This window comes from Ranitomeya variabilis, chromosome 5, assembly GCF_051348905.1.
Source record: "Ranitomeya variabilis isolate aRanVar5 chromosome 5, aRanVar5.hap1, whole genome shotgun sequence".
Taxonomy (NCBI): domain Eukaryota; kingdom Metazoa; phylum Chordata; class Amphibia; order Anura; family Dendrobatidae; genus Ranitomeya; species Ranitomeya variabilis.
The window spans coordinates 245656418-245682433 of record NC_135236.1 but is presented as its reverse complement, the minus strand read 5'-3'; the positions used below and the strand labels follow the sequence as shown (position 1 = coordinate 245682433).

The window sequence follows — 26016 nt, the reverse complement described above, 5'->3', positions numbered from 1 at the left end:
CAACAGTGGTTCATCTGATCAGTCACATACCACGTGTGCACTTTATCGGACTGTGATGTCAGAGGTGACGACACAGCCAATCCTCGTTAGTATAGTGGTAAGTATCCCCGCCTGTCACGCGGGAGACCGGGGTTCGATTCCCCGACGGGGAGGCCTCTTATATTCTTGAATTTGCTACGAGAAGCTGATCGAGATGGCAAAAAATTCATATTCAGGAGCTTTTGATATTTTATTGTTTGATTGTCACTTTACTGCCACCAAAAGTCACTACATGTGTGATAAATCCATCCCCCCCAAAACGGAATGATTGCGCTCATACCTATTACCAGTTCTTTCCGTAGGGGATAAACGCCACGCCCATGGCCGGTTAGCTCAGTTGGTTAGAGCGTGGTGCTAATAACGCCAAGGTCGCGGGTTCGATCCCCGTACGGGCCAAGTACAGCTTTTTAGAGGTCCCGTGCACTCGTTTCATCCCAGGTGGGTCGATGCAGATGCTGAAGCTTGTTTCTTTTTACTCCGCATTTTGTTCATAGTGTTTTCTGTGTAGAATTGCATGCCTAACTGATTTGGAGAAGTAGCTGTTCCTATGGTGTGGTGTTATTTAAAGCCTGTAGCAAGCATATAGTATAGTCATTGCAATTGATCTCTGTGTTAAACTTGGTGCTGTGTTTATGTGCTGATGGTGGCTCTGGTGCTGTATTCATGTACTGATGATGGGTCTTGTGTTGAACTCGTATGCTGATGTAGTCATATGCTGATGGAAGTTCTGTTTCCGTAACCATGCACTGACGGCGGTTCTGGTGATGTATCAATGTAGCTGCTGCAATCTTTAACTTATTAGACTTGATATTAGGTCATGCTAGGGTCAGTATGCTGTGCTGAAAATACAGCTGTCTGAATGAGGCCATTATAGGTCAGCTGAGCAAGAGTTTGACAAAAGCTCCCAGACACTATAGACAGCTTTGCCATCATTAGGGCGGCTGCTCTTTCTCTCCCAAAAATGGCAGTTTTCTTCACAGTCTCACCTCCCTTGTCTGAAAGTGCCCAAACGAAAAAGGAGCCTGGCCAACAGTGGTTCATCTGATCAGTCACATACCACGTGTGCACTTTATCGGACTGTGATGTCAGAGGTGACGACACAGCCAATCCTCGTTAGTATAGTGGTAAGTATCCCCGCCTGTCACGCGGGAGACCGGGGTTCGATTCCCCGACGGGGAGGCCTCTTATATTCTTGAATTTGCTACGAGAAGCTGATCGAGATGGCAAAAAATTCATATTCAGGAGCTTTTGATATTTTATTGTTTGATTGTCACTTTACTGCCACCAAAAGTCACTACATGTGTGATAAATCCATCCCACCCCAAAACGGAATGATTGCACTCATACCTATTACCAGTTCTTTCCGTAGGGGATAAACGCCACGCCCATGGCCGGTTAGCTCAGTTGGTTAGAGCGTGGTGCTAATAACGCCAAGGTCGCGGGTTCGATCCCCGTACGGGCCAAGTACAGCTTTTTAGAGGTCCCGTGCACTCGTTTCATCCCAGGTGGGTCGATGCAGATGCTGAAGCTTGTTTCTTTTTACTCCGCATTTTGTTCATAGTGTTTTCTGTGTAGAATTGCATGCCTAACTGATTTGGAGAAGTAGCTGTTCCTATGGTGTGGTGTTATTTAAAGCCTGTAGCAAGCATATAGTATAGTCATTGCAATTGATCTCTGTGTTAAACTTGGTGCTGTGTTTATGTGCTGATGGTGGCTCTGGTGCTGTATTCATGTACTGATGATGGGTCTTGTGTTGAACTCGTATGCTGATGTAGTCATATGTTGATGGAAGTTCTGTTTCCGTAACCATGCACTGACGGCGGTTCTGGTGATGTATCAATGTAGCTGCTGCAATCTTTAACTTATTAGACTTGATATTAGGTCATGCTAGGGTCAGTATGCTGTGCTGAAAATACAGCTGTCTGAATGAGGCCATTATAGGTCAGCTGAGCAAGAGTTTGACAAAAGCTCCCAGACACTATAGACAGCTTTGCCATCATTAGGGCGGCTGCTCTTTCTCTCCCAAAAATGGCAGTTTTCTTCACAGTCTCACCTCCCTTGTCTGAAAGTGCCCAAACGAAAAAGGAGCCTGGCCAACAGTGGTTCATCTGATCAGTCACATACCACGTGTGCACTTTATCGGACTGTGATGTCAGAGGTGACGACACAGCCAATCCTCGTTAGTATAGTGGTAAGTATCCCCGCCTGTCACGCGGGAGACCGGGGTTCGATTCCCCGACGGGGAGGCCTCTTATATTCTTGAATTTGCTACGAGAAGCTGATCGAGATGGCAAAAAATTCATATTCAGGAGCTTTTGATATTTTATTGTTTGATTGTCACTTTACTGCCACCAAAAGTCACTACATGTGTGATAAATCCATCCCCCCCAAAACGGAATGATTGCGCTCATACCTATTACCGGTTCTTTCCGTAGGGGATAAACGCCACGCCCATGGCCGGTTAGCTCAGTTGGTTAGAGCGTGGTGCTAATAACGCCAAGGTTGCGGGTTCGATCCCTGTACGGGCCAAGTACAGCTTTTTAGAGGTCCCGTGCACTCGTTTCATCCCAGGTGGGTCGATGCAGATGCTGAAGCTTGTTTCTTTTTACTCCGCATTTTGTTCATAGTGTTTTCTGTGTAGAATTGCATGCCTAACTGATTTGGAGAAGTAGCTGTTCCTATGGTGTGGTGTTATTTAAAGCCTGTAGCAAGCATATAGTATAGTCATTGCAATTGATCTCTGTGTTAAACTTGGTGCTGTGTTTATGTGCTGATGGTGGCTCTGGTGCTGTATTCATGTACTGATGATGGGTCTTGTGTTGAACTCGTATGCTGATGTAGTCATATGCTGATGGAAGTTCTGTTTCCGTAACCATGCACTGACGGCGGTTCTGGTGATGTATCAATGTAGCTGCTGCAATCTTTAACTTATTAGACTTGATATTAGGTCATGCTAGGGTCAGTATGCTGTGCTGAAAATACAGCTGTCTGAATGAGGCCATTATAGGTCAGCTGAGCAAGAGTTTGACAAAAGCTCCCAGACACTATAGACAGCTTTGCCATCATTAGGGCGGCTGCTCTTTCTCTCCCAAAAATGGCAGTTTTCTTCACAGTCTCACCTCCCTTGTCTGAAAGTGCCCAAACGAAAAAGGAGCCTGGCCAACAGTGGTTCATCTGATCAGTCACATACCACGTGTGCACTTTATCGGACTGTGATGTCAGAGGTGACGACACAGCCAATCCTCGTTAGTATAGTGGTAAGTATCCCCGCCTGTCACGCGGGAGACCGGGGTTTGATTCCCCGACGGGGAGGCCTCTTATATTCTTGAATTTGCTACGAGAAGCTGATCGAGATGGCAAAAAATTCATATTCAGGAGCTTTTGATATTTTATTGTTTGATTGTCACTTTACTGCCACCAAAAGTCACTACATGTGTGATAAATCCATCCCCCCCCAAAACGGAATGATTGCGCTCATACCTATTACCAGTTCTTTCCGTAGGGGATAAACGCCACGCCCATGGCCGGTTAGCTCAGTTGGTTAGAGCGTGGTGCTAATAACGCCAAGGTCGCGGGTTCGATCCCCGTACGGGCCAAGTACAGCTTTTTAGAGGTCCCGTGCACTCGTTTCATCCCAGGTGGGTCGATGCAGATGCTGAAGCTTGTTTCTTTTTACTCCGCATTTTGTTCATAGTGTTTTCTGTGTAGAATTGCATGCCTAACTGATTTGGAGAAGTAGCTGTTCCTATGGTGTGGTGTTATTTAAAGCCTGTAGCAAGCATATAGTATAGTCATTGCAATTGATCTCTGTGTTAAACTTGGTGCTGTGTTTATGTGCTGATGGTGGCTCTGGTGCTGTATTCATGTACTGATGATGGGTCTTGTGTTGAACTCGTATGCTGATGTAGTCATATGCTGATGGAAGTTCTGTTTCCGTAACCATGCACTGACGGCGGTTCTGGTGATGTATCAATGTAGCTGCTGCAATCTTTAACTTATTAGACTTGATATTAGGTCATGCTAGGGTCAGTATGCTGTGCTGAAAATACAGCTGTCTGAATGAGGCCATTATAGGTCAGCTGAGCAAGAGTTTGACAAAAGCTCCCAGACACTATAGACAGCTTTGCCATCATTAGGGCGGCTGCTCTTTCTCTCCCAAAAATGGCAGTTTTCTTCACAGTCTCACCTCCCTTGTCTGAAAGTGCCCAAACGAAAAAGGAGCCTGGCCAACAGTGGTTCATCTGATCAGTCACATACCACGTGTGCACTTTATCGGACTGTGATGTCAGAGGTGACGACACAGCCAATCCTCGTTAGTATAGTGGTAAGTATCCCCGCCTGTCACGCGGGAGACCGGGGTTCGATTCCCCGACGGGGAGGCCTCTTATATTCTTGAATTTGCTACGAGAAGCTGATCGAGATGGCAAAAAATTCATATTCAGGAGCTTTTGATATTTTATTGTTTGATTGTCACTTTACTGCCACCAAAAGTCACTACATGTGTGATAAATCCATCCCACCCCAAAACGGAATGATTGCACTCATACCTATTACCAGTTCTTTCCGTAGGGGATAAACGCCACGCCCATGGCCGGTTAGCTCAGTTGGTTAGAGCGTGGTGCTAATAACGCCAAGGTCGCGGGTTCGATCCCCGTACGGGCCAAGTACAGCTTTTTAGAGGTCCCGTGCACTCGTTTCATCCCAGGTGGGTCGATGCAGATGCTGAAGCTTGTTTCTTTTTACTCCGCATTTTGTTCATAGTGTTTTCTGTGTAGAATTGCATGCCTAACTGATTTGGAGAAGTAGCTGTTCCTATGGTGTGGTGTTATTTAAAGCCTGTAGCAAGCATATAGTATAGTCATTGCAATTGATCTCTGTGTTAAACTTGGTGCTGTGTTTATGTGCTGATGGTGGCTCTGGTGCTGTATTCATGTACTGATGATGGGTCTTGTGTTGAACTCGTATGCTGATGTAGTCATATGCTGATGGAAGTTCTGTTTCCGTAACCATGCACTGACGGCGGTTCTGGTGATGTATCAATGTAGCTGCTGCAATCTTTAACTTATTAGACTTGATATTAGGTCATGCTAGGGTCAGTATGCTGTGCTGAAAATACAGCTGTCTGAATGAGGCCATTATAGGTCAGCTGAGCAAGAGTTTGACAAAAGCTCCCAGACACTATAGACAGCTTTGCCATCATTAGGGCGGCTGCTCTTTCTCTCCCAAAAATGGCAGTTTTCTTCACAGTCTCACCTCCCTTGTCTGAAAGTGCCCAAACGAAAAAGGAGCCTGGCCAACAGTGGTTCATCTGATCAGTCACATACCACGTGTGCACTTTATCGGACTGTGATGTCAGAGGTGACGACACAGCCAATCCTCGTTAGTATAGTGGTAAGTATCCCCGCCTGTCACGCGGGAGACCGGGGTTCGATTCCCCGACGGGGAGGCCTCTTATATTCTTGAATTTGCTACGAGAAGCTGATCGAGATGGCAAAAAATTCATATTCAGGAGCTTTTGATATTTTATTGTTTGATTGTCACTTTACTGCCACCAAAAGTCACTACATGTGTGATAAATCCATCCCCCCCAAAACGGAATGATTGCGCTCATACCTATTACCAGTTCTTTCCGTAGGGGATAAACGCCACGCCCATGGCCGGTTAGCTCAGTTGGTTAGAGCGTGGTGCTAATAACGCCAAGGTCGCGGGTTCGATCCCCGTACGGGCCAAGTACAGCTTTTTAGAGGTCCCGTGCACTCGTTTCATCCCAGGTGGGTCGATGCAGATGCTGAAGCTTGTTTCTTTTTACTCCGCATTTTGTTCATAGTGTTTTCTGTGTAGAATTGCATGCCTAACTGATTTGGAGAAGTAGCTGTTCCTATGGTGTGGTGTTATTTAAAGCCTGTAGCAAGCATATAGTATAGTCATTGCAATTGATCTCTGTGTTAAACTTGGTGCTGTGTTTATGTGCTGATGGTGGCTCTGGTGCTGTATTCATGTACTGATGATGGGTCTTGTGTTGAACTCGTATGCTGATGTAGTCATATGCTGATGGAAGTTCTGTTTCCGTAACCATGCACTGACGGCGGTTCTGGTGATGTATCAATGTAGCTGCTGCAATCTTTAACTTATTAGACTTGATATTAGGTCATGCTAGGGTCAGTATGCTGTGCTGAAAATACAGCTGTCTGAATGAGGCCATTATAGGTCAGCTGAGCAAGAGTTTGACAAAAGCTCCCAGACACTATAGACAGCTTTGCCATCATTAGGGCGGCTGCTCTTTCTCTCCCAAAAATGGCAGTTTTCTTCACAGTCTCACCTCCCTTGTCTGAAAGTGCCCAAACGAAAAAGGAGCCTGGCCAACAGTGGTTCATCTGATCAGTCACATACCACGTGTGCACTTTATCGGACTGTGATGTCAGAGGTAACGACACAGCCAATCCTCGTTAGTATAGTGGTAAGTATCCCCGCCTGTCACGCGGGAGACCGGGGTTCGATTCCCTGACGGGGAGGCCTCTTATATTCTTGAATTTGCTACGAGAAGCTGATCGAGATGGCAAAAAATTCATATTCAGGAGCTTTTGATATTTTATTGTTTGATTGTCACTTTACTGCCACCAAAAGTCACTACATGTGTGATAAATCCATCCCCCCCAAAACGGAATGATTGCGCTCATACCTATTACCAGTTCTTTCCGTAGGGGATAAACGCCACGCCCATGGCCGGTTAGCTCAGTTGGTTAGAGCGTGGTGCTAATAACGCCAAGGTCGCGGGTTTGATCCCCGTACGGGCCAAGTACAGCTTTTTAGAGGTCCCGTGCACTCGTTTCATCCCAGGTGGGTCGATGCAGATGCTGAAGCTTGTTTCTTTTTACTCCGCATTTTGTTCATAGTGTTTTCTGTGTAGAATTGCATGCCTAACTGATTTGGAGAAGTAGCTGTTCCTATGGTGTGGTGTTATTTAAAGCCTGTAGCAAGCATATAGTATAGTCATTGCAATTGATCTCTGTGTTAAACTTGGTGCTGTGTTTATGTGCTGATGGTGGCTCTGGTGCTGTATTCATGTACTGATGATGGGTCTTGTGTTGAACTCGTATGCTGATGTAGTCATATGCTGATGGAAGTTCTGTTTCCGTAACCATGCACTGACGGCGGTTCTGGTGATGTATCAATGTAGCTGCTGCAATCTTTAACTTATTAGACTTGATATTAGGTCATGCTAGGGTCAGTATGCTGTGCTGAAAATACAGCTGTCTGAATGAGGCCATTATAGGTCAGCTGAGCAAGAGTTTGACAAAAGCTCCCAGACACTATAGACAGCTTTGCCATCATTAGGGCGGCTGCTCTTTCTCTCCCAAAAATGGCAGTTTTCTTCACAGTCTCACCTCCCTTGTCTGAAAGTGCCCAAACGAAAAAGGAGCCTGGCCAACAGTGGTTCATCTGATCAGTCACATACCACGTGTGCACTTTATCGGACTGTGATGTCAGAGGTGACGACACAGCCAATCCTCGTTAGTATAGTGGTAAGTATCCCCGCCTGTCACGCGGGAGACCGGGGTTCGATTCCCCGACGGGGAGGCCTCTTATATTCTTGAATTTGCTACGAGAAGCTGATCGAGATGGCAAAAAATTCATATTCAGGAGCTTTTGATATTTTATTGTTTGATTGTCACTTTACTGCCACCAAAAGTCACTACATGTGTGATAAATCCATCCCCCCCCAAAACGGAATGATTGCGCTCATACCTATTACCAGTTCTTTCCGTAGGGGATAAACGCCACGCCCATGGCCGGTTAGCTCAGTTGGTTAGAGCGTGGTGCTAATAACGCCAAGGTCGCGGGTTCGATCCCCGTACGGGCCAAGTACAGCTTTTTAGAGGTCCCGTGCACTCGTTTCATCCCAGGTGGGTCGATGCAGATGCTGAAGCTTGTTTCTTTTTACTCCGCATTTTGTTCATAGTGTTTTCTGTGTAGAATTGCATGCCTAACTGATTTGGAGAAGTAGCTGTTCCTATGGTGTGGTGTTATTTAAAGCCTGTAGCAAGCATATAGTATAGTCATTGCAATTGATCTCTGTGTTAAACTTGGTGCTGTGTTTATGTGCTGATGGTGGCTCTGGTGCTGTATTCATGTACTGATGATGGGTCTTGTGTTGAACTCGTATGCTGATGTAGTCATATGCTGATGGAAGTTCTGTTTCCGTAACCATGCACTGACGGCGGTTCTGGTGATGTATCAATGTAGCTGCTGCAATCTTTAACTTATTAGACTTGATATTAGGTCATGCTAGGGTCAGTATGCTGTGCTGAAAATACAGCTGTCTGAATGAGGCCATTATAGGTCAGCTGAGCAAGAGTTTGACAAAAGCTCCCAGACACTATAGACAGCTTTGCCATCATTAGGGCGGCTGCTCTTTCTCTCCCAAAAATGGCAGTTTTCTTCACAGTCTCACCTCCCTTGTCTGAAAGTGCCCAAACGAAAAAGGAGCCTGGCCAACAGTGGTTCATCTGATCAGTCACATACCACGTGTGCACTTTATCGGACTGTGATGTCAGAGGTGACGACACAGCCAATCCTCGTTAGTATAGTGGTAAGTATCCCCGCCTGTCACGCGGGAGACCGGGGTTCGATTCCCCGACGGGGAGGCCTCTTATATTCTTGAATTTGCTACGAGAAGCTGATCGAGATGGCAAAAAATTCATATTCAGGAGCTTTTGATATTTTATTGTTTGATTGTCACTTTACTGCCACCAAAAGTCACTACATGTGTGATAAATCCATCCCCCCCCAAAACGGAATGATTGCGCTCATACCTATTACCGGTTCTTTCCGTAGGGGATAAACGCCACGCCCATGGCCGGTTAGCTCAGTTGGTTAGAGCGTGGTGCTAATAACGCCAAGGTCGCGGGTTCGATCCCCGTACGGGCCAAGTACAGCTTTTTAGAGGTCCCGTGCACTCGTTTCATCCCAGGTGGGTCGATGCAGATGCTGAAGCTTGTTTCTTTTTACTCCGCATTTTGTTCATAGTGTTTTCTGTGTAGAATTGCATGCCTAACTGATTTGGAGAAGTAGCTGTTCCTATGGTGTGGTGTTATTTAAAGCCTGTAGCAAGCATATAGTATAGTCATTGCAATTGATCTCTGTGTTAAACTTGGTGCTGTGTTTATGTGCTGATGGTGGCTCTGGTGCTGTATTCATGTACTGATGATGGGTCTTGTGTTGAACTCGTATGCTGATGTAGTCATATGCTGATGGAAGTTCTGTTTCCGTAACCATGCACTGACGGCGGTTCTGGTGATGTATCAATGTAGCTGCTGCAATCTTTAACTTATTAGACTTGATATTAGGTCATGCTAGGGTCAGTATGCTGTGCTGAAAATACAGCTGTCTGAATGAGGCCATTATAGGTCAGCTGAGCAAGAGTTTGACAAAAGCTCCCAGACACTATAGACAGCTTTGCCATCATTAGGGCGGCTGCTCTTTCTCTCCCAAAAATGGCAGTTTTCTTCACAGTCTCACCTCCCTTGTCTGAAAGTGCCCAAACGAAAAAGGAGCCTGGCCAACAGTGGTTCATCTGATCAGTCACATACCACGTGTGCACTTTATCGGACTGTGATGTCAGAGGTGACGACACAGCCAGTCCTCGTTAGTATAGTGGTAAGTATCCCCGCCTGTCACGCGGGAGACCGGGGTTCGATTCCCCGACGGGGAGGCCTCTTATATTCTTGAATTTGCTACGAGAAGCTGATCGAGATGGCAAAAAGTTCATATTCAGGAGCTTTTGATATTTTATTGTTTGATTGTCACTTTACTGCCACCAAAAGTCACTACATGTGTGATAAATCCATCCCACCCCAAAACGGAATGATTGCACTCATACCTATTACCAGTTCTTTCCGTAGGGGATAAACGCCACGCCCATGGCCGGTTAGCTCAGTTGGTTAGAGCGTGGTGCTAATAACGCCAAGGTCGCGGGTTCGATCCCCGTACGGGCCAAGTACAGCTTTTTAGAGGTCCCGTGCACTCGTTTCATCCCAGGTGGGTCGATGCAGATGCTGAAGCTTGTTTCTTTTTACTCCGCATTTTGTTCATAGTGTTTTCTGTGTAGAATTGCATGCCTAACTGATTTGGAGAAGTAGCTGTTCCTATGGTGTGGTGTTATTTAAAGCCTGTAGCAAGCATATAGTATAGTCATTGCAATTGATCTCTGTGTTAAACTTGGTGCTGTGTTTATGTGCTGATGGTGGCTCTGGTGCTGTATTCATGTACTGATGATGGGTCTTGTGTTGAACTCGTATGCTGATGTAGTCATATGCTGATGGAAGTTCTGTTTCCGTAACCATGCACTGACGGCGGTTCTGGTGATGTATCAATGTAGCTGCTGCAATCTTTAACTTATTAGACTTGATATTAGGTCATGCTAGGGTCAGTATGCTGTGCTGAAAATACAGCTGTCTGAATGAGGCCATTATAGGTCAGCTGAGCAAGAGTTTGACAAAAGCTCCCAGACACTATAGACAGCTTTGCCATCATTAGGGCGGCTGCTCTTTCTCTCCCAAAAATGGCAGTTTTCTTCACAGTCTCACCTCCCTTGTCTGAAAGTGCCCAAACGAAAAAGGAGCCTGGCCAACAGTGGTTCATCTGATCAGTCACCTCGTTAGTATAGTGGTAAGTATCCCCGCCTGTCACGCGGGAGACCGGGGTTCGATTCCCCGACGGGGAGGCCTCTTATATTCTTGAATTTGCTACGAGAAGCTGATCGAGATGGCAAAAAATTCATATTCAGGAGCTTTTGATATTTTATTGTTTGATTGTCACTTTACTGCCACCAAAAGTCACTACATGTGTGATAAATCCATCCCACCCCAAAACGGAATGATTGCACTCATACCTATTACCAGTTCTTTCCGTAGGGGATAAACGCCACGCCCATGGCCGGTTAGCTCAGTTGGTTAGAGCGTGGTGCTAATAACGCCAAGGTCGCGGGTTCGATCCCCGTACGGGCCAAGTACAGCTTTTTAGAGGTCCCGTGCACTCGTTTCATCCCAGGTGGGTCGATGCAGATGCTGAAGCTTGTTTCTTTTTACTCCGCATTTTGTTCATAGTGTTTTCTGTGTAGAATTGCATGCCTAACTGATTTGGAGAAGTAGCTGTTCCTATGGTGTGGTGTTATTTAAAGCCTGTAGCAAGCATATAGTATAGTCATTGCAATTGATCTCTGTGTTAAACTTGGTGCTGTGTTTATGTGCTGATGGTGGCTCTGGTGCTGTATTCATGTACTGATGATGGGTCTTGTGTTGAACTCGTATGCTGATGTAGTCATATGCTGATGGAAGTTCTGTTTCCGTAACCATGCACTGACGGCGGTTCTGGTGATGTATCAATGTAGCTGCTGCAATCTTTAACTTATTAGACTTGATATTAGGTCATGCTAGGGTCAGTATGCTGTGCTGAAAATACAGCTGTCTGAATGAGGCCATTATAGGTCAGCTGAGCAAGAGTTTGACAAAAGCTCCCAGACACTATAGACAGCTTTGCCATCATTAGGGCGGCTGCTCTTTCTCTCCCAAAAATGGCAGTTTTCTTCACAGTCTCACCTCCCTTGTCTGAAAGTGCCCAAACGAAAAAGGAGCCTGGCCAACAGTGGTTCATCTGATCAGTCACATACCACGTGTGCACTTTATCGGACTGTGATGTCAGAGGTGACGACACAGCCAATCCTCGTTAGTATAGTGGTAAGTATCCCCGCCTGTCACGCGGGAGACCGGGGTTCGATTCCCCGACGGGGAGGCCTCTTATATTCTTGAATTTGCTACGAGAAGCTGATCGAGATGGCAAAAAATTCATATTCAGGAGCTTTTGATATTTTATTGTTTGATTGTCACTTTACTGCCACCAAAAGTCACTACATGTGTGATAAATCCATCCCCCCCAAAACGGAATGATTGCGCTCATACCTATTACCAGTTCTTTCCGTAGGGGATAAACGCCACGCCCATGGCCGGTTAGCTCAGTTGGTTAGAGCGTGGTGCTAATAACGCCAAGGTCGCGGGTTCGATCCCCGTACGGGCCAAGTACAGCTTTTTAGAGGTCCCGTGCACTCGTTTCATCCCAGGTGGGTCGATGCAGATGCTGAAGCTTGTTTCTTTTTACTCCGCATTTTGTTCATAGTGTTTTCTGTGTAGAATTGCATGCCTAACTGATTTGGAGAAGTAGCTGTTCCTATGGTGTGGTGTTATTTAAAGCCTGTAGCAAGCATATAGTATAGTCATTGCAATTGATCTCTGTGTTAAACTTGGTGCTGTGTTTATGTGCTGATGGTGGCTCTGGTGCTGTATTCATGTACTGATGATGGGTCTTGTGTTGAACTCGTATGCTGATGTAGTCATATGCTGATGGAAGTTCTGTTTCCGTAACCATGCACTGACGGCGGTTCTGGTGATGTATCAATGTAGCTGCTGCAATCTTTAACTTATTAGACTTGATATTAGGTCATGCTAGGGTCAGTATGCTGTGCTGAAAATACAGCTGTCTGAATGAGGCCATTATAGGTCAGCTGAGCAAGAGTTTGACAAAAGCTCCCAGACACTATAGACAGCTTTGCCATCATTAGGGCGGCTGCTCTTTCTCTCCCAAAAATGGCAGTTTTCTTCACAGTCTCACCTCCCTTGTCTGAAAGTGCCCAAACGAAAAAGGAGCCTGGCCAACAGTGGTTCATCTGATCAGTCACATACCACGTGTGCACTTTATCGGACTGTGATGTCAGAGGTGACGACACAGCCAATCCTCGTTAGTATAGTGGTAAGTATCCCCGCCTGTCACGCGGGAGACCGGGGTTCGATTCCCCGACGGGGAGGCCTCTTATATTCTTGAATTTGCTACGAGAAGCTGATCGAGATGGCAAAAAATTCATATTCAGGAGCTTTTGATATTTTATTGTTTGATTGTCACTTTACTGCCACCAAAAGTCACTACATGTGTGATAAATCCATCCCCCCCAAAACGGAATGATTGCGCTCATACCTATTACCAGTTCTTTCCGTAGGGGATAAACGCCACGCCCATGGCCGGTTAGCTCAGTTGGTTAGAGCGTGGTGCTAATAACGCCAAGGTCGCGGGTTCGATCCCCGTACGGGCCAAGTACAGCTTTTTAGAGGTCCCGTGCACTCGTTTCATCCCAGGTGGGTCGATGCAGATGCTGAAGCTTGTTTCTTTTTACTCCGCATTTTGTTCATAGTGTTTTCTGTGTAGAATTGCATGCCTAACTGATTTGGAGAAGTAGCTGTTCCTATGGTGTGGTGTTATTTAAAGCCTGTAGCAAGCATATAGTATAGTCATTGCAATTGATCTCTGTGTTAAACTTGGTGCTGTGTTTATGTGCTGATGGTGGCTCTGGTGCTGTATTCATGTACTGATGATGGGTCTTGTGTTGAACTCGTATGCTGATGTAGTCATATGCTGATGGAAGTTCTGTTTCCGTAACCATGCACTGACGGCGGTTCTGGTGATGTATCAATGTAGCTGCTGCAATCTTTAACTTATTAGACTTGATATTAGGTCATGCTAGGGTCAGTATGCTGTGCTGAAAATACAGCTGTCTGAATGAGGCCATTATAGGTCAGCTGAGCAAGAGTTTGACAAAAGCTCCCAGACACTATAGACAGCTTTGCCATCATTAGGGCGGCTGCTCTTTCTCTCCCAAAAATGGCAGTTTTCTTCACAGTCTCACCTCCCTTGTCTGAAAGTGCCCAAACGAAAAAGGAGCCTGGCCAACAGTGGTTCATCTGATCAGTCACATACCACGTGTGCACTTTATCGGACTGTGATGTCAGAGGTGACGACACAGCCAATCCTCGTTAGTATAGTGGTAAGTATCCCCGCCTGTCACGCGGGAGACCGGGGTTCGATTCCCCGACGGGGAGGCCTCTTATATTCTTGAATTTGCTACGAGAAGCTGATCGAGATGGCAAAAAATTCATATTCAGGAGCTTTTGATATTTTATTGTTTGATTGTCACTTTACTGCCACCAAAAGTCACTACATGTGTGATAAATCCATCCCCCCCAAAACGGAATGATTGCGCTCATACCTATTACCAGTTCTTTCCGTAGGGGATAAACGCCACGCCCATGGCCGGTTAGCTCAGTTGGTTAGAGCGTGGTGCTAATAACGCCAAGGTCGCGGGTTCGATCCCCGTACGGGCCAAGTACAGCTTTTTAGAGGTCCCGTGCACTCGTTTCATCCCAGGTGGGTCGATGCAGATGCTGAAGCTTGTTTCTTTTTACTCCGCATTTTGTTCATAGTGTTTTCTGTGTAGAATTGCATGCCTAACTGATTTGGAGAAGTAGCTGTTCCTATGGTGTGGTGTTATTTAAAGCCTGTAGCAAGCATATAGTATAGTCATTGCAATTGATCTCTGTGTTAAACTTGGTGCTGTGTTTATGTGCTGATGGTGGCTCTGGTGCTGTATTCATGTACTGATGATGGGTCTTGTGTTGAACTCGTATGCTGATGTAGTCATATGCTGATGGAAGTTCTGTTTCCGTAACCATGCACTGACGGCGGTTCTGGTGATGTATCAATGTAGCTGCTGCAATCTTTAACTTATTAGACTTGATATTAGGTCATGCTAGGGTCAGTATGCTGTGCTGAAAATACAGCTGTCTGAATGAGGCCATTATAGGTCAGCTGAGCAAGAGTTTGACAAAAGCTCCCAGACACTATAGACAGCTTTGCCATCATTAGGGCGGCTGCTCTTTCTCTCCCAAAAATGGCAGTTTTCTTCACAGTCTCACCTCCCTTGTCTGAAAGTGCCCAAACGAAAAAGGAGCCTGGCCAACAGTGGTTCATCTGATCAGTCACATACCACGTGTGCACTTTATCGGACTGTGATGTCAGAGGTGACGACACAGCCAATCCTCGTTAGTATAGTGGTAAGTATCCCCGCCTGTCACGCGGGAGACCGGGGTTCGATTCCCCGACGGGGAGGCCTCTTATATTCTTGAATTTGCTACGAGAAGCTGATCGAGATGGCAAAAAATTCATATTCAGGAGCTTTTGATATTTTATTGTTTGATTGTCACTTTACTGCCACCAAAAGTCACTACATGTGTGATAAATCCATCCCCCCCAAAACGGAATGATTGCGCTCATACCTATTACCAGTTCTTTCCGTAGGGGATAAACGCCACGCCCATGGCCGGTTAGCTCAGTTGGTTAGAGCGTGGTGCTAATAACGCCAAGGTCGCGGGTTCGATCCCCGTACGGGCCAAGTACAGCTTTTTAGAGGTCCCGTGCACTCGTTTCATCCCAGGTGGGTCGATGCAGATGCTGAAGCTTGTTTCTTTTTACTCCGCATTTTGTTCATAGTGTTTTCTGTGTAGAATTGCATGCCTAACTGATTTGGAGAAGTAGCTGTTCCTATGGTGTGGTGTTATTTAAAGCCTGTAGCAAGCATATAGTATAGTCATTGCAATTGATCTCTGTGTTAAACTTGGTGCTGTGTTTATGTGCTGATGGTGGCTCTGGTGCTGTATTCATGTACTGATGATGGGTCTTGTGTTGAACTCGTATGCTGATGTAGTCATATGCTGATGGAAGTTCTGTTTCCGTAACCATGCACTGACGGCGGTTCTGGTGATGTATCAATGTAGCTGCTGCAATCTTTAACTTATTAGACTTGATATTAGGTCATGCTAGGGTCAGTATGCTGTGCTGAAAATACAGCTGTCTGAATGAGGCCATTATAGGTCAGCTGAGCAAGAGTTTGACAAAAGCTCCCAGACACTATAGACAGCTTTGCCATCATTAGGGCGGCTGCTCTTTCTCTCCCAAAAATGGCAGTTTTCTTCACAGTCTCACCTCCCTTGTCTGAAAGTGCCCAAACGAAAAAGGAGCCTGGCCAACAGTGGTTCATCTGATCAGTCACATACCACGTGTGCACTTTATCGGACTGTGATGTCAGAGGTGACGACACAGCCAATCCTCGTTAGTATAGTGGTAAGTATCCCCGCCTGTCACGCGGGAGACCGGGGTTCGATTCCCCGACGGGGAGGCCTCTTATATTCTTGAATTTGCTACGAGAAGCTGATCGAGATGGCAAAAAATTCATATTCAGGAGCTTTTGATATTTTATTGTTTGATTGTCACTTTACTGCCACCAAAAGTCACTACATGTGTGATAAATCCATCCCCCCCAAAACGGAATGATTGCGCTCATACCTATTACCAGTTCTTTCCGTAGGGGATAAACGCCACGCCCATGGCCGGTTAGCTCAGTTGGTTAGAGCGTGGTGCTAATAACGCCAAGGTCGCGGGTTCGATCCCCGTACGGGCCAAGTACAGCTTTTTAGAGGTCCCGTGCACTCGTTTCATCCCAGGTGGGTCGATGCAGATGCTGAAGCTTGTTTCTTTTTACTCCGCATTTTGTTCATAGTGTTTTCTGTGTAGAATTGCATGCCTAACTGATTTGGAGAAGTAGCTGTTCCTATGGTGTGGTGTTATTTAAAGCCTGTAGCAAGCATATAGTATAGTCATTGCAATTGATCTCTGTGTTAAACTTGGTGCTGTGTTTATGTGCTGATGGTGGCTCTGGTGCTGTATTCATGTACTGATGATGGGTCTTGTGTTGAACTCGTATGCTGATGTAGTCATATGCTGATGGAAGTTCTGTTTCCGTAACCATGCACTGACGGCGGTTCTGGTGATGTATCAATGTAGCTGCTGCAATCTTTAACTTATTAGACTTGATATTAGGTCATGCTAGGGTCAGTATGCTGTGCTGAAAATACAGCTGTCTGAATGAGGCCATTATAGGTCAGCTGAGCAAGAGTTTGACAAAAGCTCCCAGACACTATAGACAGCTTTGCCATCATTAGGGCGGCTGCTCTTTCTCTCCCAAAAATGGCAGTTTTCTTCACAGTCTCACCTCCCTTGTCTGAAAGTGCCCAAACGAAAAAGGAGCCTGGCCAACAGTGGTTCATCTGATCAGTCACATACCACGTGTGCACTTTATCGGACTGTGATGTCAGAGGTGACGACACAGCCAATCCTCGTTAGTATAGTGGTAAGTATCCCCGCCTGTCACGCGGGAGACCGGGGTTCGATTCCCCGACGGGGAGGCCTCTTATATTCTTGAATTTGCTACGAGAAGCTGATCGAGATGGCAAAAAATTCATATTCAGGAGCTTTTGATATTTTATTGTTTGATTGTCACTTTACTGCCACCAAAAGTCACTACATGTGTGATAAATCCATCCCCCCCCAAAACGGAATGATTGCGCTCATACCTATTACCGGTTCTTTCCGTAGGGGATAAACGCCACGCCCATGGCCGGTTAGCTCAGTTGGTTAGAGCGTGGTGCTAATAACGCCAAGGTCGCGGGTTCGATCCCCGTACGGGCCAAGTACAGCTTTTTAGAGGTCCCGTGCACTCGTTTCATCCCAGGTGGGTCGATGCAGATGCTGAAGCTTGTTTCTTTTTACTCCGCATTTTGTTCATAGTGTTTTCTGTGTAGAATTGCATGCCTAACTGATTTGGAGAAGTAGCTGTTCCTATGGTGTGGTGTTATTTAAAGCCTGTAGCAAGCATATAGTATAGTCATTGCAATTGATCTCTGTGTTAAACTTGGTGCTGTGTTTATGTGCTGATGGTGGCTCTGGTGCTGTATTCATGTACTGATGATGGGTCTTGTGTTGAACTCGTATGCTGATGTAGTCATATGCTGATGGAAGTTCTGTTTCCGTAACCATGCACTGACGGCGGTTCTGGTGATGTATCAATGTAGCTGCTGCAATCTTTAACTTATTAGACTTGATATTAGGTCATGCTAGGGTCAGTATGCTGTGCTGAAAATACAGCTGTCTGAATGAGGCCATTATAGGTCAGCTGAGCAAGAGTTTGACAAAAGCTCCCAGACACTATAGACAGCTTTGCCATCATTAGGGCGGCTGCTCTTTCTCTCCCAAAAATGGCAGTTTTCTTCACAGTCTCACCTCTCTTGTCTGAAAGTGCCCAAACGAAAAAGGAGCCTGGCCAACAGTGGTTCATCTGATCAGTCACATACCACGTGTGCACTTTATCGGACTGTGATGTCAGAGGTGACGACACAGCCAATCCTCGTTAGTATAGTGGTAAGTATCCCCGCCTGTCACGCGGGAGACCGGGGTTCGATTCCCCGACGGGGAGGCCTCTTATATTCTTGAATTTGCTACGAGAAGCTGATCGAGATGGCAAAAAATTCATATTCAGGAGCTTTTGATATTTTATTGTTTGATTGTCACTTTACTGCCACCAAAAGTCACTACATGTGTGATAAATCCATCCCCCCCAAAACGGAATGATTGCGCTCATACCTATTACCAGTTCTTTCCGTAGGGGATAAACGCCACGCCCATGGCCGGTTAGCTCAGTTGGTTAGAGCGTGGTGCTAATAACGCCAAGGTCGCGGGTTCGATCCCCGTACGGGCCAAGTACAGCTTTTTAGAGGTCCCGTGCACTCGTTTCATCCCAGGTGGGTCGATGCAGATGCTGAAGCTTGTTTCTTTTTACTCCGCATTTTGTTCATAGTGTTTTCTGTGTAGAATTGCATGCCTAACTGATTTGGAGAAGTAGCTGTTCCTATGGTGTGGTGTTATTTAAAGCCTGTAGCAAGCATATAGTATAGTCATTGCAATTGATCTCTGTGTTAAACTTGGTGCTGTGTTTATGTGCTGATGGTGGCTCTGGTGCTGTATTCATGTACTGATGATGGGTCTTGTGTTGAACTCGTATGCTGATGTAGTCATATGCTGATGGAAGTTCTGTTTCCGTAACCATGCACTGACGGCGGTTCTGGTGATGTATCAATGTAGCTGCTGCAATCTTTAACTTATTAGACTTGATATTAGGTCATGCTAGGGTCAGTATGCTGTGCTGAAAATACAGCTGTCTGAATGAGGCCATTATAGGTCAGCTGAGCAAGAGTTTGACAAAAGCTCCCAGACACTATAGACAGCTTTGCCATCATTAGGGCGGCTGCTAGTGTTGAGCGATACTTTCCGATATCGGAAAGTATCGGTATCGGAAAGTATCGGCCGATACCGTCAAAATATCGGATCCAATCCGATACCGATACCCGATCCCAATGCAAGTCAATGGGACGAAAATATCGGAATTAAAATAAACCCTTTATAAACTTGTAGGTTCATTCTACATGAAGGAAAACAACTAAGAATAATGTAGGATGTATTGGGGGACGTGGCGGAGATATTAAAGGGACAGAGGTTTAGCCCAATGTAATAGAATAGCAGGATTTTTAATTTTTTTTTATGAAGTTCGGCGTTAGAAAGAATTTGACTATGTTATTTTTTTTTTTTTTTATGTCAGATATTGATGTTTCACTACTTCCACGCCCTTCACCTTCTTTTTTACTTCTCCCACGCTTTCTTCTTAATTATCCTCATCATCAGCTTCTTTGACATCAACTTCTTCACCTTATTCATCTTCTTCTTCATCTTCTACCTATTATTTTTTGGGTTACATTGTTCATATTCTTTTTATTTTACTATTATCTTCATCATATTCAACTTCTTCATCATATTCTTATTTGTGACAGGCATTCCCGTAGTTGTTATCTATAAAAGTTTGAAGATTACACCTTCCGTTCTGCCTGTCACAAACCAGTTACATTTGTCCGCGTTCAGTTTGGCCTGCAGCATCAGGCTTTATCCAGGGGCACCACGAGGAGGAACGGACTCACCCCCATACACTGCTTAGTCTTCTTCTGCTTATAATTTACATAATATTTTTTTGCTCTGATATTTTGTGTTATGCTTAATGTCCTTCTGCTCTTTGTTCTGCAGCCTCTTGTTCTTCTGCTTCTCGGTCTTCCAGGTCGTCGTCGTCTCCAGGGTCGTCGTCTCCGGGGTCGTCGTCATCGGGGTGGTCTCCGGGGTCGTCGTCATCGGGGTGGTCTTCAGGGTCATCGTCTCCAGGGTCGTCGTCATCACGGTGGTTGTCGTCTCTGGTGTCGTCGTCATCTTAGGGGTGTTCTTCCGGGTCATCGTGTTTAGTCTCTTGAACTTGGAAATGTAGCAGAAGGTACAAGAAGGCTGAGAAAATGCCGAGAACCAGCTGATGGAACTGGAACTCGGATGGCTACCCGAAGGTCCAAGAGCCAATGGAACTACCGAGGACCAGCTGACGTTACTGGAACCCGGTTACTAAGCAGGAGGTACCCGTGCCTGAAAGCACTACCAAGGACCACCTGACGTTGGTGGAACTCGGATACCCAGAGGGAGGCACCTAAGCCAAAGGCTCTGCCCGGAACCAGCTGACGGTACTGGAACCAGGATGGGGAGCAGAAGGTACAAGAGCAAAAGACACTGCCGAGAACCAGCTGACGGTGCTGGAACCCGGATGGGTAGCCGAAGGTCCAAGAGCCAATGGAACTACCGAGGACCAGCTGACGTTACTGGAACCCGGTTACTAAGCAGGAGGTACCCGTGCCTGAAAGCACTACCAAGGACCACCTGACGTTGGTGGAACTCGGATACCCAGAGGGAGGCACCTAAGCCAAAGGCTCTGCCCGGAACCAGCTGACGGTACTGGAACCAGGATGTGGAGCAGAAGGTACAAGAGCAAGTGTCTGCGTGGCTTTTGCAGGACACGTTGCCGGCTGCACAGCAGGGGAACAGCTGGCGGTGCTGGACCCCACTGACACATTGGCGAGGTGTTTGGCTCTGTGCAGCCAGCACTTCCGGACAGCAACGAGCGGTGTTGTAGCCCGGGCTCTGCAGGGGGAGCAGAGTGTAGGCCGAAGCCTACTTGAACCAATTTCAAAGGTAACCTTTAACCCCCCCTCAGGGGTTAGAAAGTAGAAGAGCCACAGCTTATGCAGCAGTAGTGCTGCACAAGTCAAAGGTTGCTCTTTTAATTTCGCTCCTTGCACACGCTGAATGAAACACGTATAACATTTAGCCCTTTATACAGTCAAACTGTGTTGGAGGCGCGAGTTCCCTTTGTAATGAGACGCAGCACAGATGTCAAGAATCCCACCTTGGTGCTGGGTGCAGCCTCCTGAGCGTTGTTATTTGCTGTACAGGAGTCTGCGCTGTCGTGTTATCCCCTGGCCTAGCGCTGTTAGCGCTGCCCATCTTCTGACCTCATTTAATGTTGGCCGGTGCGGTTCGCGATGCCCATGAATCACAGCCCCGCAGTGTATTGACATAGTTTAAACACTGCGGGGCTGGGATTCATGGCCTGGCGCAGTACATATGTTCGCCTCTCGCTTGGGTTCTTACACCTGCTTCAGACTATGCGGCGTCATCTGATCCCTTATCGCATGCCACGGCCATGAAGCCGCACAGTCCGAAGAAGGCGGAAGGAGAGGAGGGACAGGCGAACTGATGCACTGATCCTGCCCATCAATCACACCCTCGCAGTCCCAATAAATAAGACACCGAGGGGCGTTGTGTGGGTCAGGGCGGCCGCAGAGGCGCAGGCAGCCAAACAATGATGCCAGAAGACGGGCAGCGCTACCAAGGGGGTTGCAGCGTGTCATTACAAAGGAAAGTCACACCACCGGGACGGTTAAATGGTCACACAGAGGACACATTGCAGACGTGTTTTCAGTTCCACATGTGCGATGAGAATACGTTTCTGAGCCACCTTGCACACATGCAGCATTACCGCTGTACAAGGTGGCTGGATAACGTAAAAACGCCTGGGGGAGGGGGGACAGGTTCCCTTCAATTTCAGTTCTTGTGTCTGCGTGGCTTTTGCAGGACACGTTGCCGGCTGCACAGCAGGGGAACAGCTGGCGGTGCTGGACCCCACTGACACATTGGCTGGTGTTTTTCTCTGTGCAGCTAGCACATCTGGGCAAAAACTGGCGGTGTGTTAGAGCCCAGGGACAGCAGGAGGAGGAGCAGGAGGAGGAGGAGCAGGGGGAGGGGAGTGTAGGCCGAAGCCTGCACAGGCGGCAGCTTTGGGTGTGTTGTGTCTGCGTGGCTTTTGCAGGACACGTTGCCGGCTACACAGCAGGGGAACAGCTGGCGGTGCTGGACCCCACTGACACATTGGCGAGGTGTTTGGCTCTGTGCAGCCAGCACTTCCGGACAGCAACTAGCGTTGTTGGAGCCCGGGCTCTGCAGGTGGAGCAGAGTGTAGGCCGAAGCCTAATTGAACCGATTTCAAAAGTCACCTTTAACCCCCCCTCAGGGGTTACAAAGTAGAAGAGCCACAGCTTATGCAGCAGCAGTGCTGCGCAAGTCAAAGGTTGCTCTTGTAATTTTTCTCCTTGCACACGCTGAATGGAACACGTATAACATTTAGCCCTTTATACAGTCAAACTGTGTAATGGAGGCGAGAGTTCCCTTTGTAATGAGACGCAGCACAGGTGTCAAGAATCCCACCTTGGTGCTGGGTGCAGCCTCCCGAGCGTTGTTATTTGCTGTACAGGAGTCTGCGCTGTCGTGTTATCCCCTGGCCTAGCGCCGTTAGCGCTGCCCATCTTCTGGCATCATGTAATGTCGGCCGGTGCGGTTCGCGATGACCATGAATCCGAGCCCCGCAGTGTCTTAACATTGTTAAAACACTGCGGGGCTGGGATTCAGGGCCTGGCGCAGCACATATGTTCGCCTCTCACACTCGGGTCCTTACACCCGCTTCAGACTGTGCGGCGTCATCTGATCCCTTATCGCATGCCACGGCCATGAAGCCGCACAGTCCGAAGAAGGCGGAAGGAGAGGAGGGACAGGCGAACTGATGCACTGATCCTGCCCATCAATCACACCCTCGCAGTCCCAATAAATAAGACACCGAGGGGCGTTGTGTGGGTCAGGGCGGCCGCAGAGGCGCAGCCAGCCAAACAATGATGCCAGAAGACGGGCAGCGCTACCAAGGGAGTTGCAGCGTGTCATTACAAAGGAAAGTCACACCACCGGGACGGTTAAATGGTCACACAGAGGACACATTGCAGACGTGTTTTCAGTTCCACATGTGCGAGGAGAATACGTTTCTGAGCCACCTTGCACACATGCAGCATTACCGCTGTACAAGGTGGCTGGATAACGTAAAAACGCCTGGGGGAGGGGGGACAGGTTCCCTTCAATTTCAGTTCTTGTGTCTGCGTGGCTTTTGCAGGACACGTTGCCGGCTGCACAGCAGGGGAACAGCTGGCGGTGCTGGACCCCACTGACACATTGGCTGGTGTTTTTCTCTGTGCAGCTAGCACATCTGGGCAAAAACTGGCGGTGTGTTAGAGCCCAGGGACAGCAGGAGGAGGAGCAGGAGGAGGAGGAGCAGGGGGAGGGGAGTGTAGGCCGAAGCCTGCACAGGCGGCAGCTTTGGGTGTGTTGTGTCTGCGTGGCTTTTGCAGGACACGTTGCCGGCTACACAGCAGGGGAACAGCTGGCGGTGCTGGACCCCACTGACACATTGGCGAGGTGTTTGGCTCTGTGCAGCCAGCACTTCCGGACAGCAACTAGCGTTGTTGGAGCCCGGGCTCTGCAGGTGGAGCAGAGTGTAGGCCGAAGCCTAATTGAACCGATTTCAAAAGTCACCTTTAACCCCCCCTCAGGGGTTACAAAGTAGAAGAGCCACAGCTTATGCAGCAGCAGTGCTGTGCAAGTCAAAGGTTGCTCTTGTAATTTTTCTCCTTGCACACGCTGAATGGAACACGTATAACATTTAGCCCTTTATACAGTCAAACTGTGTAATGGAGGCGAGAGTTCCCTTTGTAATGAGACGCAGCACAGGTGTCAAGAATCCCACCTTGGTGCTGGGTGCAGCCTCCCGAGCGTTGTTATTTGCTGTACAGGAGTCTGCGCTGTCGTGTTATCCCCTGGCCTAGCGCCGTTAGCGCTGCCCATCTTCTGGCATCATGTAATGTCGGCCGGTGCGGTTCGCGATGACCATGAATCCCAGCCCCGCAGTGTCTTAACATTGTTAAAACACTGCGGGGCTGGGATTCAGGGCCTGGCGCAGCACATATGTTGGCCTCTCACACTCGGGTCCTTACACCCGCTTCAGACTGTGCGGCGTCATCTGATCCCTTATCGCATGCCACGGCCATGAAGCCGCACAGTCCGAAGAAGGCGGAAGGAGAGGAGGGACAGGCGAACTGATGCACTGATCCTGCCCATCAATCACACCCTCGCAGTCCCAATAAATAAGACACCGAGGGGCGTTGTGTGGGTCAGGGCGGCCGCAGAGGCGCAGGCAGCCAAACAATGATGCCAGAAGACGGGCAGCGCTACCAAGGGGGTTGCAGCGTGTCATTACAAAGGAAAGTCACACCACCGGGACGGTTAAATGGTCACACAGAGGACACATTGCAGACGTGTTTTCAGTTCCACATGTGCGAGGAGAATACGTTTCTGAGCCACCTTGCACACATGCAGCATTACCGCTGTACAAGGTGGCTGGATAACGTAAAAACGCCTGGGGGAGGGGGGACAGGTTCCCTTCAATTTCAGTTCTTGTGTCTGCGTGGCTTTTGCAGGACACGTTGCCGGCTGCACAGCAGGGGAACAGCTGGCGGTGCTGGACCCCACTGACACATTGGCTGGTGTTTTTCTCTGTGCAGCTAGCACATCTGGGCAAAAACTGGCGGTGTGTTAGAGCCCAGGGACAGCAGGAGGAGGAGCAGGAGGAGGAGGAGCAGGGGGAGGGGAGTGTAGGCCGAAGCCTGCACAGGCGGCAGCTTTGGGTGTGTTGTGTCTGCGTGGCTTTTGCAGGACACGTTGCCGGCTACACAGCAGGGGAACAGCTGGCGGTGCTGGACCCCACTGACACATTGGCGAGGTGTTTGGCTCTGTGCAGCCAGCACTTCCGGACAGCAACTAGCGTTGTTGGAGCCCGGGCTCTGCAGGTGGAGCAGAGTGTAGGCCGAAGCCTAATTGAACCGATTTCAAAAGTCACCTTTAACCCCCCCTCAGGGGTTACAAAGTAGAAGAGCCACAGCTTATGCAGCAGCAGTGCTGCGCAAGTCAAAGGTTGCTCTTGTAATTTTTCTCCTTGCACACGCTGAATGGAACACGTATAACATTTAGCCCTTTATACAGTCAAACTGTGTAATGGAGGCGAGAGTTCCCTTTGTAATGAGACGCAGCACAGGTGTCAAGAATCCCACCTTGGTGCTGGGTGCAGCCTCCCGAGCGTTGTTATTTGCTGTACAGGAGTCTGCGCTGTCGTGTTATCCCCTGGCCTAGCGCCGTTAGCGCTGCCCATCTTCTGGCATCATGTAATGTCGGCCGGTGCGGTTCGCGATGACCATGAATCCCAGCCCCGCAGTGTCTTAACATTGTTAAAACACTGCGGGGCTGGGATTCAGGGCCTGGCGCAGCACATATGTTGGCCTCTCACACTCGGGTCCTTACACCCGCTTCAGACTGTGCGGCGTCATCTGATCCCTTATCGCATGCCACGGCCATGAAGCCGCACAGTCCGAAGAAGGCGGAAGGAGAGGAGGGACAGGCGAACTGATGCACTGATCCTGCCCATCAATCACACCCTCGCAGTCCCAATAAATAAGACACCGAGGGGCGTTGTGTGGGTCAGGGCGGCCGCAGAGGCGCAGGCAGCCAAACAATGATGCCAGAAGACGGGCAGCGCTACCAAGGGGGTTGCAGCGTGTCATTACAAAGGAAAGTCACACCACCGGGACGGTTAAATGGTCACACAGAGGACACATTGCAGACGTGTTTTCAGTTCCACATGTGCGATGAGAATACGTTTCTGAGCCACCTTGCACACATGCAGCATTACCGCTGTACAAGGTGGCTGGATAACGTAAAAACGCCTGGGGGAGGGGGGACAGGTTCCCTGTTGTGAATTTGGATTCTGGGCTCCCCCGGTGGCTACTGGTGGAATTGAACTTGTGACATCATCTTCCCTGTTCACCTGTTCTGATTAGATCTGGGTGTCGCTATATAACCTGGCTTCTCTGTTAGATGCTTGCCGGTCAACAATGTTATCAGAAGCCTCTCTGTGCT

General features: G+C 47.9%; 31 non-coding genes across 31 annotated transcripts; all 31 read left to right on the top strand.

The window, feature by feature from the left end:
* The first annotated feature begins 80 nt into the window (after positions 1-80).
* TRNAD-GUC (transfer RNA aspartic acid (anticodon GUC)) lies at positions 81-152 on the top strand. The gene has a single exon. It is a non-coding gene; the product is annotated as a tRNA-Asp (tRNA).
* Positions 153-361: 209 nt separating this feature from the next.
* Positions 362-435, top strand: TRNAI-AAU (transfer RNA isoleucine (anticodon AAU)). Its single transcript has one exon. It is a non-coding gene; the product is annotated as a tRNA-Ile (tRNA).
* A 711-nt stretch (positions 436-1146) lies between these two features.
* On the top strand, positions 1147-1218 carry TRNAD-GUC (transfer RNA aspartic acid (anticodon GUC)). Its single transcript has one exon. It is a non-coding gene; the product is annotated as a tRNA-Asp (tRNA).
* A 210-nt stretch (positions 1219-1428) lies between these two features.
* On the top strand, positions 1429-1502 carry TRNAI-AAU (transfer RNA isoleucine (anticodon AAU)). Its single transcript has one exon. It is a non-coding gene; the product is annotated as a tRNA-Ile (tRNA).
* Positions 1503-2213: 711 nt separating this feature from the next.
* On the top strand, positions 2214-2285 carry TRNAD-GUC (transfer RNA aspartic acid (anticodon GUC)). The gene has a single exon. It is a non-coding gene; the product is annotated as a tRNA-Asp (tRNA).
* A 1276-nt stretch (positions 2286-3561) lies between these two features.
* On the top strand, positions 3562-3635 carry TRNAI-AAU (transfer RNA isoleucine (anticodon AAU)). Its single transcript has one exon. It is a non-coding gene; the product is annotated as a tRNA-Ile (tRNA).
* Positions 3636-4346: 711 nt separating this feature from the next.
* Positions 4347-4418, top strand: TRNAD-GUC (transfer RNA aspartic acid (anticodon GUC)). Its single transcript has one exon. It is a non-coding gene; the product is annotated as a tRNA-Asp (tRNA).
* A 210-nt stretch (positions 4419-4628) lies between these two features.
* On the top strand, positions 4629-4702 carry TRNAI-AAU (transfer RNA isoleucine (anticodon AAU)). The gene has a single exon. It is a non-coding gene; the product is annotated as a tRNA-Ile (tRNA).
* Positions 4703-5413: 711 nt separating this feature from the next.
* Positions 5414-5485, top strand: TRNAD-GUC (transfer RNA aspartic acid (anticodon GUC)). Its single transcript has one exon. It is a non-coding gene; the product is annotated as a tRNA-Asp (tRNA).
* A 209-nt stretch (positions 5486-5694) lies between these two features.
* TRNAI-AAU (transfer RNA isoleucine (anticodon AAU)) lies at positions 5695-5768 on the top strand. The gene has a single exon. It is a non-coding gene; the product is annotated as a tRNA-Ile (tRNA).
* A 1777-nt stretch (positions 5769-7545) lies between these two features.
* TRNAD-GUC (transfer RNA aspartic acid (anticodon GUC)) lies at positions 7546-7617 on the top strand. Its single transcript has one exon. It is a non-coding gene; the product is annotated as a tRNA-Asp (tRNA).
* Positions 7618-7827: 210 nt separating this feature from the next.
* On the top strand, positions 7828-7901 carry TRNAI-AAU (transfer RNA isoleucine (anticodon AAU)). Its single transcript has one exon. It is a non-coding gene; the product is annotated as a tRNA-Ile (tRNA).
* Positions 7902-8612: 711 nt separating this feature from the next.
* Positions 8613-8684, top strand: TRNAD-GUC (transfer RNA aspartic acid (anticodon GUC)). The gene has a single exon. It is a non-coding gene; the product is annotated as a tRNA-Asp (tRNA).
* Positions 8685-8894: 210 nt separating this feature from the next.
* TRNAI-AAU (transfer RNA isoleucine (anticodon AAU)) lies at positions 8895-8968 on the top strand. The gene has a single exon. It is a non-coding gene; the product is annotated as a tRNA-Ile (tRNA).
* Positions 8969-9679: 711 nt separating this feature from the next.
* Positions 9680-9751, top strand: TRNAD-GUC (transfer RNA aspartic acid (anticodon GUC)). Its single transcript has one exon. It is a non-coding gene; the product is annotated as a tRNA-Asp (tRNA).
* Positions 9752-9961: 210 nt separating this feature from the next.
* TRNAI-AAU (transfer RNA isoleucine (anticodon AAU)) lies at positions 9962-10035 on the top strand. Its single transcript has one exon. It is a non-coding gene; the product is annotated as a tRNA-Ile (tRNA).
* A 937-nt stretch (positions 10036-10972) lies between these two features.
* On the top strand, positions 10973-11046 carry TRNAI-AAU (transfer RNA isoleucine (anticodon AAU)). The gene has a single exon. It is a non-coding gene; the product is annotated as a tRNA-Ile (tRNA).
* A 711-nt stretch (positions 11047-11757) lies between these two features.
* On the top strand, positions 11758-11829 carry TRNAD-GUC (transfer RNA aspartic acid (anticodon GUC)). Its single transcript has one exon. It is a non-coding gene; the product is annotated as a tRNA-Asp (tRNA).
* Positions 11830-12038: 209 nt separating this feature from the next.
* TRNAI-AAU (transfer RNA isoleucine (anticodon AAU)) lies at positions 12039-12112 on the top strand. Its single transcript has one exon. It is a non-coding gene; the product is annotated as a tRNA-Ile (tRNA).
* Positions 12113-12823: 711 nt separating this feature from the next.
* On the top strand, positions 12824-12895 carry TRNAD-GUC (transfer RNA aspartic acid (anticodon GUC)). The gene has a single exon. It is a non-coding gene; the product is annotated as a tRNA-Asp (tRNA).
* Positions 12896-13104: 209 nt separating this feature from the next.
* Positions 13105-13178, top strand: TRNAI-AAU (transfer RNA isoleucine (anticodon AAU)). The gene has a single exon. It is a non-coding gene; the product is annotated as a tRNA-Ile (tRNA).
* A 711-nt stretch (positions 13179-13889) lies between these two features.
* Positions 13890-13961, top strand: TRNAD-GUC (transfer RNA aspartic acid (anticodon GUC)). The gene has a single exon. It is a non-coding gene; the product is annotated as a tRNA-Asp (tRNA).
* A 209-nt stretch (positions 13962-14170) lies between these two features.
* TRNAI-AAU (transfer RNA isoleucine (anticodon AAU)) lies at positions 14171-14244 on the top strand. Its single transcript has one exon. It is a non-coding gene; the product is annotated as a tRNA-Ile (tRNA).
* Positions 14245-14955: 711 nt separating this feature from the next.
* Positions 14956-15027, top strand: TRNAD-GUC (transfer RNA aspartic acid (anticodon GUC)). Its single transcript has one exon. It is a non-coding gene; the product is annotated as a tRNA-Asp (tRNA).
* A 209-nt stretch (positions 15028-15236) lies between these two features.
* TRNAI-AAU (transfer RNA isoleucine (anticodon AAU)) lies at positions 15237-15310 on the top strand. The gene has a single exon. It is a non-coding gene; the product is annotated as a tRNA-Ile (tRNA).
* A 711-nt stretch (positions 15311-16021) lies between these two features.
* Positions 16022-16093, top strand: TRNAD-GUC (transfer RNA aspartic acid (anticodon GUC)). The gene has a single exon. It is a non-coding gene; the product is annotated as a tRNA-Asp (tRNA).
* Positions 16094-16302: 209 nt separating this feature from the next.
* Positions 16303-16376, top strand: TRNAI-AAU (transfer RNA isoleucine (anticodon AAU)). The gene has a single exon. It is a non-coding gene; the product is annotated as a tRNA-Ile (tRNA).
* Positions 16377-17087: 711 nt separating this feature from the next.
* TRNAD-GUC (transfer RNA aspartic acid (anticodon GUC)) lies at positions 17088-17159 on the top strand. The gene has a single exon. It is a non-coding gene; the product is annotated as a tRNA-Asp (tRNA).
* Positions 17160-17369: 210 nt separating this feature from the next.
* Positions 17370-17443, top strand: TRNAI-AAU (transfer RNA isoleucine (anticodon AAU)). Its single transcript has one exon. It is a non-coding gene; the product is annotated as a tRNA-Ile (tRNA).
* A 711-nt stretch (positions 17444-18154) lies between these two features.
* On the top strand, positions 18155-18226 carry TRNAD-GUC (transfer RNA aspartic acid (anticodon GUC)). The gene has a single exon. It is a non-coding gene; the product is annotated as a tRNA-Asp (tRNA).
* A 209-nt stretch (positions 18227-18435) lies between these two features.
* On the top strand, positions 18436-18509 carry TRNAI-AAU (transfer RNA isoleucine (anticodon AAU)). The gene has a single exon. It is a non-coding gene; the product is annotated as a tRNA-Ile (tRNA).
* Positions 18510-26016: the final 7507 nt, after the last annotated feature.